Raw genomic sequence first — 21,045 nt, forward strand, 5'->3', positions numbered from 1 at the left:
AGTGTTTTTCTTCCTTCCTCTAATGAGGCAGTTAAAACAAATCATCTCATCCTAGACTTGTCTCTTATAGTGATGTGTCCATGTGGGAAAGTGTTTATGATGCTGTTAGTTTCATAATAAAAAGTGGTCTGAGAATTGAAACTGCAGATTCAGATCCATTCAGCTCAGTTAGGAGGTGATAATTGCTTCAGTGGTAAACGGTGATTCTCATACCACACTTCTAAGATTAACTGATGGCATCTTAGTATCTAGGCTATGTAGGAGTTAATTATGTGTAGCAGTTATATCACAGCATGAGCAGACGAGATGGACAAGTTCAATCCAAGTCATTAGTGTATCTGAAAATATCCCCAATATAATTCTTTCGATATCACTGATTGCTGTCAGAGAGGGAAGTAAGTGACGACAACACCTCTTTGCGGAGTTTACAGCATGGGGCCAGAGATCATTAGTATGTGATAAAATCTTTAATCCCTTGTTAGTGTATGCAGGGAAAAAATATCCCTCCACCAACCTAAGATGTCAATGTTAGGTGTCAATTAAGGCAACTGCACTGTACCTTCTTACTAATGTAGAGGACAATATTAAAGTCCCTCTCCGCTCAAAGATCTCTCTGTTCTTCTTGTTCCTTCAGTTGGATGTTTGAGCTTCACTGTGCAGAATGATATATGTGAAGAGTTTGACACTAGAAGACTGTTTTCACATTCATCTGCTGAAGGGGGAAAGTTTCTCTGCACTCACTGAAAATCTGAGTTTAAGGGGCGGGCCTATGAACAAGATTTGTGACATCACAACTAGTTTTGAGCCAGTTGTCGTCCAGTATGCAACTTACGTTGCATATGTAAAGTGTGATGAGGAAACTTGAAGCCTCCAGTGCACAAACACTGAGAATGGACTTTTCAGCTTTTCGGTGAATTAGGAGACATCTTGTGTCTGGCAATCCATCTTTTGAAAAGAAAAATGTTTGCATATTTATTTGTAATTTTCAGTGAGAGAGAGGCAGTAGATGTATTCTTTATGGTTTTAATGGGGTAATTGGACTTTTTTTGTGGAAAACCCACAGTTACAAATTATTATTCTGAGCAGAGTCTTACAACCTTTCTGGAGGGCATCTTTAAGTACTGGCCAGCAGTCAGTGTTTTGATTTAACATAATTGTAAATGTAAAACAGAAATACAAGAGTAACTTTATATTTTGGTTTGCTGTCAATCAGCGATTGTGGGGTGTAAGATACTCTCCTTCAAGCTGCACTAATACCAATAAATATTTTTAAAATGAACCAAATGACTGTAATGTGAAAGGGCTCACTTGTAGTGACAAACCCAAAAAAGCTCTAAAAATCCAAATGTACACTACCTGCCAAGCACCAGATGGCACACACACAAAGTTAGAGACAAGCTGGTGAACGTAGTGAAGCATTTAGCAGCAAAAGAGCCAGATATTTTTCTCAAGAGTTTGTCAGGTGGACAGAAACATGATAATGAATGCTAATGTTGCTCTATGTCTCTTGGATATGTAAATAGGCAATTGTTTGCTAAAACTTCCCCGTCATTACTTTATAAGGTCATAATATGTCAATAAATTAATGCAGCTTTAACCAAAATACACAACACAAGGTTAATTACTTTTTTAACTTTTTCTTTACTTCACTTCTTTATTTGTCAGGACACTTCAATTGATTTTTCTTTTGTTTCAAGGACCAGAAAGCATTCTTACCTGAAGCTACAACTTGCTTGCAAAACACACAGTTTGTTGACAATTCATAAATGTGTTTGAGGCCAGCACTGAGAAACACTGACATGTGCAGTAACATAACAGTTAAATGCATTACAGGAATGGCCGAGAAGGGAACCAACCACAACAGCAGTAGCACCCGAGAGAGGCGGGGGACAAAATCATTACATTAGGTCCATAAGTACTATGAGCATCAACTCTGACTTTTACAGTCCCAGTGCTCAAGTGCAAGATGCAGTAATTAGGTATATTGACTGCTGCATATAAGTGCTGCACTTTAAGCAGAAGCAGGTTGGAGCTGGCCAGTGGGTCATTTTCAGAACATTAATTCTTCCCACTCACTCTCTCCCAGGACCCTTCCTCCTTGTACAGGCTATGTTGTTGTTTTTAATGTTGTTTTTTTCTTAACAACTAATTAAAGGGGCCATAAACTCTCATTTCCACCATCCATGAGCCATAAAGCCCCCACCCCTCCTCTTCCCCCCTTTTGATTTAATTTGGCTTTGCCCACAATCCCATCAAGACAATTTGGAGGTTGCTTTCCTATCTGAACAACAGTATGTGAGACACAGATGCGTCATAATTGCTCTGCAACGTACAGCTCCCTCCTTTTACCTGTCTGTTGTGGACTGCATCAAAACAAAGGCACAAAGGAACAAAGACACTTTGTTTAATTGGCATCAAATATTTTGCACATAGCGGTGCAAAGTTTATAGACCTCCATAACTGCAGTTATTTGAGTATATCTGAGGACAGAGTGGGTGTGTTTGTAGAGCAGACTGTAGGGGCTGGCCACAGAAAAAAAAACTAATGAGAACAAATTTAAAAAAGTAAAAAAAAAAAAAAAGTGATTTACCTACTACTGGAAGACAAAAGAGAGAGAAATACAAATAATCACAGAAAGAGAAAAGGAGGAAGAAAGGAATGAGGGAATAGGAAGTTAGTGGTCTGTGGTCGTATGTATCTCTTTGTAAGCATAAGATGAAACGCAGCAGGTTTCTAATTCTGGTGGATCTGATGAGTCAGTAGAATCCTATGGGGACTTGAGGGTGAGTGTGTGGAGTTGTTTCAGAAAATGACAACAATTCTGAGCAGGAAAGAAATCAATTATCCACATCCAAAACAGAGAGAAAGGCAACCCATGCTCTGCTGTCTTTAAAGTGACTATAATGAATTTAATTTATGTTTAATGATGGATCACATGAATACTTGTGTGTGAAAGGAGTTGTTTGTGGACACAGTAGGCAGCTATTTTTAGTGAAAAAGCTCTTATAGTCAACTGAATGCTACCTGTCCCGCACCAAACAGCATACATACGAAGTTAGCGACTAAATGGTGAACACTGTCCAGCATTTAGCAGCTGATGACCCATCAGGAGATGGTGGAGGTCCAGAACAGAGCTAAAAGGAGAGTGAATACTGAATCAGGTGGACACAAACTCGACTCTGAATGAACACATATGTTGAATGCTATATACGTGTAAATAGCCAGATGTTTGCTAACACCATATCAACTTAAAAAGTGATCATATGTCACTGTTTTGTTCACAGCTTGTTTTTGCTGCCCTCAAGTGTCCGAAAATCAGTTGTTTAGGTTTAAATGGGATTTACCAGTCTAAGAATCATCAAACAGAAAAGCTACAGTACATCACAAATTAAAGGCTAACCTTGAGGCTCAAGACACGAGGCATAAAATAACTGTGAAAGACTTACCACGTAACACTAAATATTACCATCATTCAAACATCAGAGTAGCATTCAGCTTATGAAAGCATGACATTCTGAAAGAATTATGGGACTTTTGATGTAATTTAAGGAAGATGACAAGTCTATACTTAATTTATCACTTTGCTACATTAAATTGTAAATTAAACTAAGTAGGTCCATTCCAAACAAAAGTAATCTGTGTAATTACACTTTAAAGAGGACCTATTATGCTCATTTCCAGCTCTATATTTATATTCTGGGACACCACAAGAGTAGCTTTGCATAATTCACAGTTCAAAAAACTCCTTATTTATCTTATAGTGGCCCTTTATGCATCCCCTCAGTTCAGCCTCTGTCTCTTAACAGACAGTCTTAGCTCCTGTCTCTTTAAGGCCCCCTTCCTGATGAGCCCACTCTGATCTAATTGGCCAGCTTTTTGGAAGTTGCAGAGGGGTGGCCGTATCAGAGTTGTGTTAACTTACTGCCGACCCAAACCCAACATTTTGCTTTTGCTTTGCTGTGCTGTGTAATAGACAAACACTCACAGCCTGCCAGCTGAACTCGAGTCATGGCTCGGCAAGACTACCCCTAAAACAATGGAAAAATGCCATAATGTTAGTGTAGTGGAGCAGTGAACTCAGGGGCTGTGCATCAAGCAGATGCCCATATAAAGAAATCTGTCACAAGTTGGCATCAGCTCAGGCTGAAATTAGAAAAAACCATTGGAAACCAAGTATTCAGAGCAGTCTGAAGCTGGTGCTTTTTGCTCACAGGGATTACTTCTACATATGTTTACCTCATTATTTGACATGTCAGCCACTTTTAACATGAACATCCAACATTGTAACATTATATATATATGACTGAAAATACGGAAAAGCATAATAGGTCCCCTTTAAGCACACATTCCAATATGTTTAACTCCACAATTATGTTTTTTTCTCAGCTGTGGCTTTTCTTGATGCGATACCCGGGGAGTCTCAAAATGTCAGTTGTTTGCCTTTAGACTGCTTGGCATTAACTATAAGGAAATATTAAGCCTTGCTTAAAGAAACTCTGCCTGCCTTTCAGAATTGCACTCAATAATAAACCTTATTTGTTTTTCCTCCTTGTCTTCTCTTCTGCTTGTTATGAATCATTTGTTGATTTACAGTACAATGAGAGAGGGAGGCAGTGTGTCTTGGATAACCAACAATGGCTCTGATTAGTTTCTGCAGAAAAAGAGATGCAGAGTGCTCTGAGTGATGGCTTACTGTCGATTAGTTTCACTGAGTGGGCCAATGAAGAGGCACAACAGAAGGATTTGAAAGAAGTGAAGTGAAAATGGAGTGGAGGGAAAGGGCAACAAATAGAGAACAGAGAAGGGGATAGGAAGGAGGAGGAGGGAGGGAGTGATATCTCCATTAACAGAAAGCAGCAGGCGACTAGAGGAGCCAAGGTGAGGAGAAATGGATGGCAGTGTGACTGGACTGAATTAGAAACAGTTCTACTCTGGAGACTCAGGCTTCATGTGATGATCAACCAATGTAAACAGTCTACCATTTGCACTTATTTCAACTCACTTCAAATGCAACAATCTGCTAAACGTCAAAAAACTTTGAATGGAAATTCCACGCCCTGATTGGCTAGAGTGAGTGATTCCTCCATCTGTTCTTGTCTTCTTTTGCATCCTTTATTATAAGACTCTTTTTACACTTTAAATGCAAAGCAGGTTCTTTATGTAAGAATAGTCCCAGAATAGCCTGTTCTGTCTCATAATACCACTTTGTACCTCAAGAGGCAATAGTGAGTAACTGTAGTGTCCAGTCTGCCCTCAGTCTAACATGAGAGGATAAAGACATAGAGCTGTCCCAAGCAACCGGCAGCGATGGGGGAGATTTTGAGCCATGCTAAAAGCTGTATAATATAGTTGTGTAATCCAGGACCATCATTATGTCACTTCATTGAGTTTTAATATTTTTTCTGGTGAGAAAGTAACCATTTAGACTTCCAATATGTGGTCAGTTTATCCAAATAACACCTGTTTGGAAATTTGCACCAGCGTTTTTGGAGATGTTTTAGAGCTGCTGGCCGGATGAGACCAGCCGGTCATCTCAGCTGCTAGCAGCCCAACTCCTGAGATGATCGGCCAGTCAGCATTTGTTGTCATACCAGGGAGAACATGATCTGATGAACTGATCTGTGCAGCTCTTTGGTAATTTACTGCTGGCTCTAATGTCTCCATAACATTTTGATATCTTGACAACATCATAGCACAGATTCACTCTTAACAGTAGGCTTCTTCATCCCCTCATGTTAGACTGAGGGCAGACTGGAGGTACTCTTGAGGTACAAAGTGGTACTACGAGACAGGACAGACTGAGGCCATTCTTATATATAGCACCTTTAAAGAGTGTGATCACTGAGAACACATTTTGACAGTTTGAAGAGATTTATATGGTGTGGAAAAGTTAAATGAAAGACATTTGGGAGAATAGTAAAAAAAACAGCCATGCCAGTTCATCATGCGAAATAGTAAGAAAATATTTGACGTAAACTGACAGTATAATTGAAATAATTTAATGCTGTGAACATCTAGTTTATATCACCACAATAACTTTGTATGCTCGTATGTAATTATATCTTTTGATATAATTTGTTTTTGTTTTGTTGAACCCTTCAATCAGGCAGTTTCAATCTACAAATTTTGTGAAGTATTTTTATGGCCAAAAATGAATGGCAGCAGATGGTTTCCTCTGATGGGGTGAAAAGAAGCCCCTGATATCTCCAGCTATGCTGACTGTGTGTTGATACCAACAGGAAGCAATCTGGACAGTCTGCTCCATTTTGTGACTGCCAGTAGTTACGGTTCCATCCGACTGCTGCACAATTTGGAGGTGAAATTCTGAAGAATTGATAAAATGCAAATCAGTGTGAGTCTCCATCAGCTACTGCTCTGGGAAATATGTGTTAATGTGACAAGATTAAAGAATTAATCAAGCATCAATAAGTCACATCATGGCATTTAATTTCTGCTGTTTAATTTTACTCATAATTTAAGTTATTTGGAAATTGTTTAGGCCCTAAAAGTATATTTTTTCTCAATCAGCCTAATACTATTATAAAATTGGGTGCTACATGAACCTACAACTTTCTGCCAAAGTTACAACAGTCACATGAGAGATTGTATTTGGTTTTTTTTTGTTGTTTTTTTATCTGTTCTCTTCTCACTGTTTTAAAGTGAATTCCTCAGTCGAAAAAAGGTGCTGGTACCATACTGCATACTGTGCATCAGTCAGAGGGTAGCAACATGTGAAAATGATGGAAGTTATAATTAGTTAGTTTACTTTTCTGAAATGACAGATATCACTGGTGGCAGAGTATATAATCTGTGCTAATTAATCTTAATGTCATTAAGCTAAAATTAAACTTTTGGCTTGCAAATGGTGACAGCTAAAGGTATTCAGACTAGTGATTTGAAGGGATTAGGATTCAATATGCAGCTTTGATAATAGTTTGGAATTCAATTAAATGTTCTGATAAATGCAAACACCAATCCTACATCTGGCTAAGTAGCTAACTAAGTGACTGTCATTGTCATTGCTGAATCCATTTTGTCACACCAGGTCAAAGATCACCAAATCAAAGAGGACAAGTCCTATCAGGTTGGTTAGTTGGACACCACACTGGGTGAGAGACACATCACTTGATTCAGACCAGTCATGAAAGTTGTGCTGTGGCAGACATCTATTTGGTTGCTGCCTCTCATATCCTTTTTGTTGCTGATTCACATCTCAGCTGTGTGTCTGACTGTCTCTAACTTTTCTTTAACTTTTCTTACCATCTGTCTCAGATCTTCTGTCACTGTCTGCCACGGTAAATCTGTCATCTAAACCCACTTAACTGTGTCTTTCTTTTGCCCTCTCTCTCTGTCTCTCTCTCTCTCTCTGAGAGAACGGCGGAGTGAGTGGAGCGTGGAGTTGCAGCGTGTGCTTCAGCGTGTAGTTTGCCTTGGTAGCATGGCTACCGGCTCAGTTGGCCAGTATGCCCGTTGTAGACGGTGTTGCGGAGTTTGAGAAGCTGACACGCCATCATGCAATCATACTTGTGCCAGCAGTAAATTGTTCGGTGGAGGAGGCCACCTTAGCGGCTGAAGAGGTGATGGGTTGCAGCAACGTGAAGTCTGACTCCCGCATGAATGGAGCTATTGTTATCTTCCTGGATAGTGCGGACAAAGTTAGTGGTAATCATTCAAGACACTTTCACTCCTGTTCTCCTGCTGGTTAGTCCAGCTAGAAAGATAACCATCTCTAATGCTCCCCCATCCATTAAAAATGAAGTGCTGGCTGAAGAACTGTCACAGTACAGACAGTTCATCTCCCCAACAAAAATGTTTTCTTTGGGCAGCAAATCGCCCCTGCTCAAATAATGTGGTGTGTCACTGTGGGCAGGTTTTCATGGTTCTCAAAGATAACACTGATGATCTTAATCTGTTTTTTCACTGTAAAATAGACAGGTTCAACTACATGGTTTTCGCCACGTCTGAGACCATTAAGTGTTTTGGTCGTGGTGGATGCAGAGCGACTGGGGCTGCAAACGGCTCCCGCGGGCAGTGAACCCCCTGCAGGTGCCAGTTAAGAGCAATGATTAGCAACAAGGAAAGGATAGCAAGCAGGCTGACATAGTCAAAGAGAAAGAGTCAAAAAAACCCAACATAAACAGACTCAGTGTGAGAGCAGTTCAGAAAACACAGCTACTGTAACTGATAATTAACAAAATGAAAAAGTACATGATAATCTGTCAGTGTGTGAGGATTTTATTGAAGCCAAACATATATCTGATGATGAATTGTTAAAGCTTTCAAAAAAGAGGAAAAATTCAGAAACTGTCCAGAGTAGAAAAAGCCAAAAGCCATTAAAGTCACTGAAGGGACAAAAGCTGGAAAATCCCTTGCGGAGTCAGAAAGTGATTTCTCACTGACCCAAGAGGACCAGCAGAGTCAGTACTCTCCTGCTGATATCAAGAAGTTTCTGCAGGGAACTAAGAGATTCAGGCTTGTGAAAGTAGAGCATCACTTTTCAGACCTGAAACTATTTGTCGAGTCAGCTAGGCCTCCGACAAAAATATCAGGAAACTTTGGAGATGATGTCCTGACAGAACAGGAAATTTATCATTTGAAAAAAGTAATACGTAAAGTAAAATCACGAATAATTTGTGCTGCTGCTGATGTTTAAACAAAGGAACTTGTGTTTCCTGTTATATTCTTCTCTTGTTGTTTTTTTCTCAAGCTTCTCTCTCTCCATGCATGAATTCAAAATAGGCAATTTGAACTCAAACAGAGCCGGAAATGATATTAAAAGAGCTGCTTTCTTGATCGAGTGAAGAAAACAGATGTAATATTGATTCAGTAAACACATAATAATATAGATAATGAAAGTGATTGGGGGATGTAATGGGGGAAGTCATTTTGAGCCATAAGTCCAGCTGTAGTGGAGGAGTGGGGATTGTGTTTTTCAAGAGTTTCTTGCCTTCTTCCTGTGAAGTGGAAGAAATGATTAAGGGCTGTTTATTGAAGGTTAAAACTCAGTATGAAAATGTTAAAATATTTTTTATTAGTGTTTATGCACCTACCAATAGGGTGGTTAGAATAGCAGTACTGAATGTCTTGTGTGATACCATTAGCAACTGTAGTAGAGACGAGTATTTGTTTTTAGGAGTTGATTTCAACTGTACTGAAAATCCAAATCTAGAGATAGAAGTCACCAAGAGCCTCATCCTGCTTCATCACGCAGGTTCAAACAGTTGACTGAAGCACATGAGTTATCAGATGTTTGGAGGATTTTTCATAAAAATCACAGGCAGTAAACCTGGAGTCACTCTAAAGACAATGTGTTATCTCTGGCCAGGCTGGACTGTCAGCCTAAAAGCTGTCACATTAACCCAGTGCGCTTCTCTTATCATTGTCTTGTTTTTTGCCCTGTTTTTATAAAAAAATGTCCATTTACAGAGTGCTTATTGGCATTTTAACACTGCTCTGCTTTGTGACAAGGCTTTTAGAGCAGCTTTTGAATATTTTTGGTTTACCCACAGAAAATGTAAATCTGTAAATCTAATTTTGCCTGTGTCCAACAGTGGTGGGATTTGGTAAATCACAGATAAAACAGCTGTGTCAGCAGTTCACTCGTAATGTCACTAGAGACATAATATTTTCATACTTTTGGTCTGGAGAGGAAAAATGGACAGAAATCCAGAAATGGCTCTACAATCTTAGATTCTTCTGAGATTAGGAAATTTGCAGTAAATTATTAAAGAGATCTATTTAAGAATGAACTAACAGAAAACCCAGATGTGTGCAGCAGCTTCTTTACTGGTCTTCCTCAGGTGGATGCTGAAGCCAGTGTAAAGCTGGAGGCTCAGTTATCCCTTTATGAATTGTATACTGCTGTGATGAGCTTACAGAGCGTCAGAGCTCCTGGTATAGATGGTCTTCCTGTTGACCTTTACAAGTCCTTCTGGTCTATGTTGGGTGAGGACCTGTTGGAAGTTGTCACAAACAGCCTGAAGAGAAGATGGCTGCCTCTGAGCTGCAGGAGGTTGGTCATCACTCTCCCAAGAAAGGAGACCTGCAGGAGTTGAGGAACTGGAAATCTGTTTCTCTGCTGTTCACGAATTACAACATACTGTCCAACGTCCTGGCCACCAGACTCAGAAAAGTGATGGCTTCTGTCATTCACACTGATCAGACATAATGTGTGCCCAGCAGGCTGATGAGTGACAATGTCACCTTAATTCGGGATGTTTTGGAGGTGTCTAGGTCATTGGCTGTAGACACTGGTCTGATTTCCATAGACCAGGAAAAGGGTTTTGACCAGATTGAACACCAGTATCTATAGCAAACTTTGGCTGCTTTTGGGTTCAACCCAGGTTTCATAGCCAACATCCAGGTTCTGTATAGTGACACTGCAAGTGTTCTGAAAATGAAAAGGTCAAAAGGTCTGAGTGCTCCTTTCAGTGTTCAGTGGGGAATCAGATAGGGACTGCTCTTTGTCCAGCATGCTCTACACTCTGGCCATCAAGCCTCTGCTCCATAAACTAAGAAATGATCTGAGTGGTGTTTGTTTTCTTCACTGTGATGTCTCTTAAACTGCCGGCGTACACTAATGATGTTATTGTCCCGGTTAACACACAGAAAGATACTGATGTGTTAGTGGATATTGTCAATCTGCTTGGTTGCATATCCTCTGCTAAAGTAAACTGGGGGAAGAGTGAGGCTGTCACGGTGGGGGTTAGGCTGAGGGATCGGCTCAGGTTACCTGGAGGTTTGGTCTGGAAAAAAAGAAGGCTCATAAAATGGAAATGGCTTTTACCTAAAGAGGTCATATCCTTGTAATCAATAATTTGGTATCTTCTGCTCTGTGGCATCGGTTGGCCTGCGTTGATCCCCCAGCTTCTCCTCTGTCACAGATCCAAAAGGTTTTAGTTGATTTTTTCTGGGATAGGTTGCACTAGGTACGTCAGAGTGTCCTGCTTCTTCCTAAGGAGGAGGGTGGACAGGGTCTGGTCCATCTGGCCAGTAGGGACGCTGCCCTCCGCCTTCAGTTTATTCAGAGATTGCTCACTGGGCCTAAAGACCTGGTGTGGAGAACTTAGTCAATCCTGTTGGATTGGCTGCTCGGCTGGGAGTGAGATCTACACAAGTCATAAATCAGTTACTGAAACATTAGAAACATAAGCTGACAGGACATGACTGTTCCCTTTAACTGACTTTTGTGATGGTGCACTGCTGACCCATATCCTGCCATTGGACTGTTTCCTGAATTTAAAAATTGTTCTCGTCCTTTACTCAAGCCTGTCGCCCCTGTAGGTGCTTCTTTGGTGGATGCCTCAGGGAAGACTGTATAAATTGATGGTTAAAACTTTGAATCAGCGTAAATTGAATGGGCACTGTGACACCCTGTGGAGGACTTATCTGGACTTAGATCCTGACTTCAAACCAGCATGGAGGTCTTTGTATAAACCTCCTTTCACAAAGAGACATGTGGACTTGTAGTGGAGAATCCTACATGGCATTGTAGCAGTGAACTCCTTTATGTCTGTTATTAACGCTGCAGTAGAGGAAAAGGCCCCTTCTGTATCCAAAGAGAGACAGTGTTTCACTGTTTCTCAGACTGCCCTTGTCTGACAGCTCTGCTTTTGTTGTTGGAAACCACTTTTAGCAGATTGAGAAGTTTTTATGAAACAGGGTTTTATTCGTGGTTTTAAATACACTCGCCACCAGAAGAACAAATGTCAGCTATTGACAGGCAAAGATGGCGGTGTATGTGAGCCGGAGAAGGAAGGTGGAGGACGCTTTGAATGTCGATGTGGTTCCTGTTTTTGTGAAAATGGTGAAGTTCAGACTGCTGGTAGAATTCAGTTTTTACAGAGATGCTCATGACCTGGAGAGTTTTCAGCTGATTTGGGTTTAGGGTGGGTTGCTCTGCTATGTAAGAGATGGACAGTCAAGTTTTGGACATGTGCTGATGTAATTTTTATACCTATGTAAATATATTATGTATGTCTTAATTATGTTTTTGTACAGTGCACATAGTGGTAAATAAACAGTTTTAAAAATCCCTCTTTTTCACTCTCTCTCTCCCTGTCATTGATACCAGGTAACAGGTGTCACCTGTCACAATTGTCAGTCTGACAATTTGTCAGGAGTTTTTTCTTGGTTCCTACTGAAGACTTATATTAAATGTCCCTCGAAGGAGGAAGCTGGGAGAAATTAGAATGACAGTTGAGTGCAGTTCAGTCCAGGCAAAAAAAGACAACAAAACACATACTGTATGGGATGTCAATGGAGGTTGGTGGCTATAGCGACGATAATCATAACAATGACAAAGATGGAAGTGCATACTTCAAATGCACAAATGCATACTGTAATCATCTTCTAAACAACTATTGTGATCAATTACTAAAATACTATATATTCAAACTGTCAAACATCAGAAGGAAAACCAACTCAGAGAAAGAGGTTTCAACATCAACACAGAAACAGTTTTTCCTCAGACTTTTACTTTCGCAACAAACACCAATTCCTTAACTAGCTGCCCTCAACCTGCTTTAGCTGCTCCCTCAGTTCAGTTGCTTATGGAGAATGTCTAACATCTACAGATCAACCAGAGTAATAATGCATTAAAAAGAGCAGGAAGTCTGTTATATCTGTCCAAGCTGCAAGATGTCTGATTCAATTACAGCACAAAATCTGTTCCAATAGCTCTCTAACAAGGGGAGAGCAGAAAATTACTTCCACTGTGGTGTCCTCAACTGAGCTCATAGCAGCACACAGTGACTACATCAGAAATACCCTTGGTCTAAAAATGTCCAGTCTGTTCCCTTTGTGTAGAAGATGGCACAATAATGCATTCTGAAGCATTCTCATTTTTAGCATAAGCAATAAAATTCACATGGCCTGAGACATACTCTCAATTAATAAAAAAATTGCTGTCCTTGTGATACATTAAAACCTTTTGTGCAAATACGGTGCTGACTGTACTGTATGCCTCTTACCCAACATACTCACCACCTTAATCACAATTAAATATGCTGTCACAGGTCATGTGGGTGCTATTATAACTACTTGTGTCTGCAAAGTGCCCTTAACAAACTTAATTTTGTTCACGGTTAACAAGTTCTTCAGCTGAACTTGAGACACAGTGGCTGAGGAATTGCTGTGTTTTCACAGTTCCAATTACCTTCTCCTTCTTTTTTATTTTCTAGCACCTATACAGTAGTTTATCCGTCTTCGGAAGCATTTATTCAGATTCATTTGGTGTGTAAAAATGTGCAATGGAATTAATTCAGAAGGCGAATACCGGCTCAAAGAACTTTAAATATAAAGGTATAACATATGGCTGGAAAATAGTTGCAAATCCGTGTATGGCACCATGGATAAAGAGTGAGAAATCACCCCAGGGAGGTTAAAGTTGCTGGCAGAGGCATTTTTAAAGCGGGAGAAAAGCTTTAGTCATGGCTGAAAGGGCCTATAAGCCCCCTTAGAAAAGTATGAGCATGAAAAACAGTCACTTTCCACAGAAGACTCATTTACTACACACAAATGTGCATGCAAACACCAACACACTGAAACTCAACAACACTGACAGAATTAGTAAACTACTGCACCACTGGGAGTGATTGTTTAAAGCTTTTAAGTGTCATTTTAGCACTGTTTCTCAACAGTCCTCTGGTCACAATGGTGTGCACAGTGGTGTATGCATTGTTGAAGCACTTGGTCTCAAAATTGGAAAGAAATTGTATGACTGTAAAATTGTCAAATTCCACCATCTGAGAGATAGGGTTGAAGCTGAAAGAGATACAGTCAAAAGTAGCGAGACAGTGATTTCAAACAAGCTTACATTAGGGAGGTTTCATTACATTATAATTTGGAATTCACATTACTAAGGAAAACTTTTTATGAGGAAAAAGTGCATAATAACTGAAATGTGGGTCTTAATGAGACTACAGGCTGAAACTCTGCCATAACAATATAATCAGACTGTAGCTCACTGTTAAGATTAACATTACGTATGTTTATTGTACCTTATCTGGGTAAAAAGCAGAATGAACAAACAAATGGATGAATGTACTAATTATTTTTAAAATAATCATTGTGTTGTGGAGGTGGATGTATATAATTCCCCTTTCAAAAGTTGTCTAAATCCTAATTGAATGAGCATCTGTGTTTCCTTTTTTTTTTTTTTTGCTATTATGATTCCAGAATGAAATTTTAACTGGTACATTTGTTACATGGAGTTGCTTGTAAATGTGTTACAGCACATCGCTTAACAAGCACAACACATAATATTAAAGCAATGCTCAGAGTGTGGGGCTAAAACAATACATTCACTTCTGTTATTTATGATAACAGAAATCCTGGCAAAGTCACATACTTTTGGTAACACAACAAACATGCAGGTACTCCTCATTCTACACGAAGCTGATCACTGCTGAGTGTGGTGTCAAGTGGTCACAATCACGTGAATAACACCTTGTTTTACTGTGTGTCTTTACAGTATGATATTTAATATCACTGACATGATCAATCAACGGCTCTGCATCATCCAGTATCGTGAAACTGCCAGACATCAGACCCATCTGGTGCAGTCGCACTGTAGCCACCTGCCATGTAACTCACTCACACAGAACTCAATCCTGGTGTACTTTGAAATAAATACATATGCAAGTGGATACACTCACAGAGAAACACTAAAGCACACATGCTCCTGTTGATAAATGTTAACACAAATGTGCAAAATAAAGCTGCAACTTAATCCGACACTTCATAAAACACATTTGCCTGACTCTCCTGGCATCACTGAACAGCAAGTTTCTGTGTGTAAGAACTTAATCAAACAGTCAGCTTTTGGCGTATGTGTATACAGATGGTGGGTCACGCCTTGGCGCTGGTGTGGATGTGTGTTTTGTGGGCAAAGGTCTCAGTAGAGCTTAAGACATTAATCATATTCCAATATGTTGTTTTTAATTCAATAACTGTATATGTTTAATCTTCACACTTGTTTTTTCAAATGGCCTGTTTCACTATGTATTCTGAGGATAAACTTTGTTGATGCTAGGGCCTGTGTGGAGCCATTAGGACTGGAATGAGGCTCTTACGATTGGAAAACTATTAAACTCTTACTCTGTTCGTAAATATTTTAGTATTTCCATCACTCTGAGTCTCCCTGTGTCTGTCTGTCTCTCCTTCTTTTATCCCTGTTCATTCTATGCCTCCAGAATCACAAACACACTGGCACACACACTCTCACACACTCGTAGCCTCAGGCTATATCCAAACCACCATGGTAGAGAGGACCAGGGGTGATGGACTATTGACTGATAGAGTTCAAGCAGTCCATGTAACTCTTGGTGTGGTTAGCCAGTCATTTCAGCAACAGCCTTGGGCAACCTGCTACTATTCACTGTATGTTTGCATGTATGAGAGAGAGAGAGAGAGAGAGAGAGAGAGAGAGAGAGAGAGTGTGTGTGTGTGTGTGTGTGTGTTGGGGGAGGGTGGGCAGTGTCGGTGGGTATAAACACCGACCCTGTTGGGGCTATAATCCCCATGGGGACCAAAGCCTGGTCCTAATGAGGCAAAACGTTATTTGTGAGGTTCTGGTTAAGGTCAGGGGTAAGGTGTGAATTGAGGCTAGGTTAAGGTTAGGGCTAGGCATGAATTGGTTATGGTTAGGGGGTTAGGATTAGGGTTAGGCTGTCCACCATGAATGGAAGTCAATGCAATGTCCTAACAAGGGTAGCTGCGCAAACTTGTGTGTGTGTGTGTGTGTGTGTGTGTGTGGGCGCGCATCAGGATTTGTGTGTTTCTGTTTTGCTGCAGACTGATGGTATTCCCAGAAGCCTAGGAGAGTGACTGGGAGGATGTCTGACAGGTTAAGATAAAAGTGGACCAACAGCCAATAGTGTGGAGGCAGTGGGCTTTATAAGCACAACATGCCACACAGCATACATTGTCAACTCTGCATAAAAATTAACTATGTATGGGATTTCAGGAATAGGATGCTGCATTCACATATGAGATGGGGTTGGCAAAGCACATTGGCTGTACAGGTATGTGTAGGTTATAAAAATGTAAGTGCGTGTGTTTGTTTTAGTGTGTCGAGTGAATGCGACTAGATGGGAACTCGGGGAGGGGAGTAATTGCAAGAAGGAAAAGGAAAGAAAGGGCCAGAAAAATGTGAATGTAACAGCAATGAAACAGAAAGATGAGGGTATATATCAGGGATTAGTTACGGAAGAAGAGGTAGAGCAGAGCGGTGGATAAATCATCACCACCTCGAGGCATCCCGTGGGGTGGGGGGGTAGGTGGGTTCAAGGTATCCCTCATGTTTTTAGATTAGATCGAGAAGATTATTAAATTGTTAAAAAAATAAATAAATAAAATAAATTATTAAACAAGATGTCCAATTCAAGAGTCAACACAGAAACATCACAGACATCTGGATTACACCAACACTGTTGCCCCTAGAACTGCACCTGATCCTGTTATTATACGTTGTCAAGTGGCTGGAAGAAGGGAAGAGTAGCGGGATCATAAAAGGCTAGGAAACATAGCCTTAAGCTGCAAGTGTCATGGTGGCAAGAGACTTTCATCTTTTTACACTATCTTAAGAAGACACACTGATACATTTAATCCATACTACTGCACGCTGCTCCTATACCACTTTACTTTACTTTACCCTTAAGTACCAACCCAGATAAGAGCAGACACCATTAGAGCCTTCCCTTCAATAGAAGATCACACACACACACAAACACGCACACACACACACACACACACACACAAGAGAATCCTGATAGACTGATGAATGCACCCTGCCATGAGAATAACAAAGGAGCGCACTGTGTGTATGTGGTAAGCGTTTTTGTGTGTGTCTGTGATGTCCATGTGTCATTTTTCATCTCCTCTCTAAGCAGGTTTGGCCCTGGATGTCTACATAATCTTGTGTACTGAAGGCTCAATCAGTCCCTGTAGGTGATCAAAGGAAATATAACAGTTCACACTGGTATTAGTCTAAAATATTGCACACAAACTTGTCTGTAATACAAGGCTTCTTTGTATTGAGAATATCATATTTTCTACATGGAAGCATTGTAAAAAAAATAAAGGGTAACAACTGCAGATGTTATATAGCTATTATTAAGCAATCATAGCCTCCCTGGTGTAGATTTTTACACTATCACTGTAAGCCAGAGGTGGTGTACATTATTCCCAGTTCCCGAATCTCCTGCCTTAGTGCCTGTATTTCCTCTTTAAACACAGATTTCTTGTAAAGCCATGTCCAGTGAGACAGGTTCCTAGCTCAGTAGTCATGCTCCTGGACGTCAAGTGTGTGTCTCCCCACCCATATACAAGTGTTCCTGGCTGATAACAATTCCAGTCAAATAGAGGAGGCACAACTCCTTTCACCTTTGAAGTCCCACTCTCCATTTGGAAAAATAATTAGCATTTTAATTTGTGGGCTGTTTACAACATTCACTCTAGCTGCATTTTTATGGACTGTGGGAGGACACAGGTGGAAGAGATCATACCTCCACACAGAAAAGGTCAGGGCTAGGTTCAGGTTGGGACCCTCCTATTCTAGTGGTTTGTCCTGGTTCAGTTGTTGGTTCAGCTGCACTACAGCTCCTCTGAGTGTTTGACCAGTCTTAATGAACTGGACCACACTGCACAAACACCGCAGCTCAAATTTGCTTCACCCCACAGGTTTTATGTTAAAGCATCCTTCATAAATAAATATTTGAACCACCTTATTTCTGAGCATCAGACTTCATTTGACTGTGGAAACAATAGTGTGACAAAAAAAAAAAAAACCTCAAGGTCCACTTTACCTGCAAGTCACAATCCACCTCTTCTTCAAACTCCACTGACGAAGACTGTGAGTTAGAGGCAGTTAAAAGCCCTTGAAAAAGCTAATAAGTGAACTTCCAGTCGGGAATGTAACCCAATTAAATAGCATTTATTACCTACTATTTACAAATAGTCATTTAAATTCTTTAAGAACCTGCAGACATACTGGGCTGGTGTGTGCGTTTGTGTGTGTGTGTGTGTGTGTGTGTGTGTGTGTGTGTGTGTGTGTGTGTGTGTGCGAGAGAGAGAGAGAGATAGTGAGAAAGACAAAGGAGAGGTAGGGAGGGACCAGGCCAGCTAAGATCTATGAGCTGTCAGTAACACTAATCAGGCTTTCCTCAGCAGCATTCATCTCTGGAGCAGCACCAAGAACTGGGCACTGACCAGCAGCCAGCCAGCTACAGTAACTAACCATGGGCAGCCATGGCTACAGCATTGCCTCAGCCCGCTGATAACAAAGCAAGAAGCATATTATTTTACAGAGATGACACATCATATTGAGTTGCAGCGGCTTCAAACCTTTGTTGATCTTAGTTATGTTCTCATTTTGAAAACTATGTGTCTTCTTGAAAAAGCTTTTTGCCTTTTAGTTGTCGCCAAGCTGCCCAGTGAACTCATTGTTAAAAGACAATAAAGGAAGTAAGAGCCAACAGGGTATTCTGAGATTGTGTACCATACATTTTCAACAATAACATGATAGATGGAGAATGAGACAACATTGTGAGAGTGTGACGGAATACCATGGAAGATACAGTATGTGAAATATGTGCACTGACTGACTTCAAGGATACAATTTTAAGAAAAACAGTCCCTCAGCATTGCCAAGCTAATATCATCTGAACCCTTTTCATGCTTGTTGCTCTACAGTTGTGCCATTTCCAAAACCTCTCTGCCTCTCCCTGCCAGCCTTATACTCACTTTCAATCCTCTGCAGTTTGCATCTGACTTTGTCAAAGTTGTCCGCATTACATTACATTTGAAAGAATATGTCATTGGAATAAAAAGGCATGAGGGAGGAAGGGTGGGGGCCAAAGTAATCAAGGGAGCTGAAAAGCGTGAAAGTACCATTACTCATAATGCCATATACACATAGCAAAGATAAATGACTGCAATCCAATGGCAGCCCTCCAATACTGGATCCAGTTAGGCGGAAAGGAAGAGGAAAAACCTTCCCCTTGCCTACCATCTTACCATTGTTTCAAATAATTGTTACATATTGGGAGCTCATATGAAAACACGTTCTAAAAGCTGTGTGAATCAAAAGGACTTTAAGACAACAACAACAGGTTATGGCTTTTAAAACCAAAGTCTGATTTGTGTTACCTGTTATCCACTATCAGCATGTCTGGCTGTGACTCTTGTATACATCCCACAATTTGCCAATATTGTCACTTTCAGTAATGTTATGGATGTTTTGAGGCTACAGTATTTGCTGTGGATGTGTCACATGGTTGTGGCTGTCAAGGTAAGGCTAGCAGCCCTGATGTAAAGACTGCAGAACTCTCTCTGTGAAGAAACAGAAAGTGAAGCTGAACCTGCAGCAGACAAGACAGTCCTTCTTTCTTCAACAGCTGTGGTAGCTTCACAGGTGACAGTTATCTCTGCCTCAGGCTACATGTTCTCTAAGGATAGACAGCACATCAGGATGAGCAACTTGTGCTGGGGGAAGCTGCCCAACTTAGGGGAGAAGAGTATGAGAATAGCAATACACTACCACACTGCCTCAAGGATTCTTCTGCCCAGGAATAGTTGTATATTGTAGAAAACAAAACAACAGAAAGGATTGTGAAGCCATATTGTAAGACAGCAAAAACTATCCGATTGATCCTGTTTGTTATACTGACATAAAAACTTCACCAGTGTTTGACATGATATGAAAAAACTACTTGATCTATTGTAAATTTATACATAGGCCCACTGACGTTAACTGGTACTGTGATGTCAACTCTCTAAACTAAACTAAACTAAACAGAATGTTTTCGTTCTGATAAGCACACTCATTTTCTCAACAATTACAGTGATTTGAGTGAAAAACAGTAAAATACACACATAAAAATTCACATTTTTCAGACGCTTTAACTCTCACGAGCATGCTGTGCCAAAATCGTGTTAGAACTGTGGTTGATGTCATTTAGTTGTCATGGTTTGTATAATGTTGGTTAAAAACAACAGCTCTTGACATGGGTACATGACACAGTCACACACCTCCCAGTGTGATTTCACTTCTTCAGAGGTTTTTTGCTGCTGAGAAAGAAAGCTGTGGGAGTTAGGGGGAGGTAGCAATTGCCAACAGCAAGAAACTTTGAGAAACAATAGCGAGAGAAAGAGGCGTAAAGGTAAAAAAAAAAAAAAATACTCAGAGGGAAGGAAGAGAAATATGGAGAAATAAGGAGAGTTAATTAGGGACTACTTGAAGGAACCATGAGGTTCACATAATGTGTATTGAAAGACAGAATAATACTCAACTGAACTAATGTCAGATACTGAAAACAGCCTGCAGTATCACTGAGTAACAATGCAGTGTTACATCATGTTTCTTTCTGGGCTTTAACACAAAGGTTCCCATCATGCCACAGCAGCACCTGGGTTAGGGTTGCAAATTAAACTCTGCCCATGAAATGATTGTGGGGACTTCAAAGCTTGAAGTTTTCCAAAAACTTTATTTTTTTATAAAGATAATTTACTGGCTTTGCTATTGCTCTACACCTGCTGCAAAGGTAAAAATGTTTATATGCTAGCAGGGAAGCAGGTCTAAAAGAAAAGGTATTTCATCATATTAGCTTACACAGTAATCTAAAATACTTTTAGGGTAGAAGACAAATCCAAATTAGAAAGAAATCTAAAACAGCAAAATTAAATGTAGTTATTCACAGCAAAACCATGACAATAAAATACAATATGGATGAATCTGGATGTTAAACAAGTAATTCTACAATTTAGCATTGCACTCCCATAAAATTGTTGGACTTGCAATAGATAAGTTTTTCATTCAACTTAATTTTCAAACTTGTCATCTTCAGCCCAACCGACGTTAATTTATCAGACTTTGTACAGCTTCGTCTGGAGCCGCATAAGGCTTTTTACAACTTTTTTCACATATGCAGTACTACTTTCCAAGACCTGTAAACAGACTTTGATGTAAAATCAGTGGAGGTCCCCTTTAAATAAAACACTTTTATCTAGCTTTGCTTGAGGTTTCTTCCCGTTAAGAGTTTTTCC

General features: G+C 40.1%; 1 protein-coding gene and 1 long non-coding RNA gene across 2 annotated transcripts in view; both read right to left on the reverse strand.

The window, feature by feature from the left end:
* clstn2a (calsyntenin 2a) overlaps window positions 1-21,045 on the reverse strand; it is a 168,904-nt gene that overhangs the window by 90,118 nt on the left and 57,741 nt on the right. The window lies entirely within an intron of this gene.
* On the reverse strand, window positions 1,639-20,936 carry LOC122993300. The gene is made up of 3 exons (XR_006406374.1): window positions 20,857-20,936; window positions 3,401-3,407; window positions 1,639-1,649 (listed from the first exon to the last, which is right to left on the reverse strand). It is a non-coding gene; the product is annotated as an uncharacterized LOC122993300 (long non-coding RNA).

This window comes from Thunnus albacares, chromosome 12 (assembly GCF_914725855.1).
Source record: "Thunnus albacares chromosome 12, fThuAlb1.1, whole genome shotgun sequence".
Taxonomy (NCBI): domain Eukaryota; kingdom Metazoa; phylum Chordata; class Actinopteri; order Scombriformes; family Scombridae; genus Thunnus; species Thunnus albacares.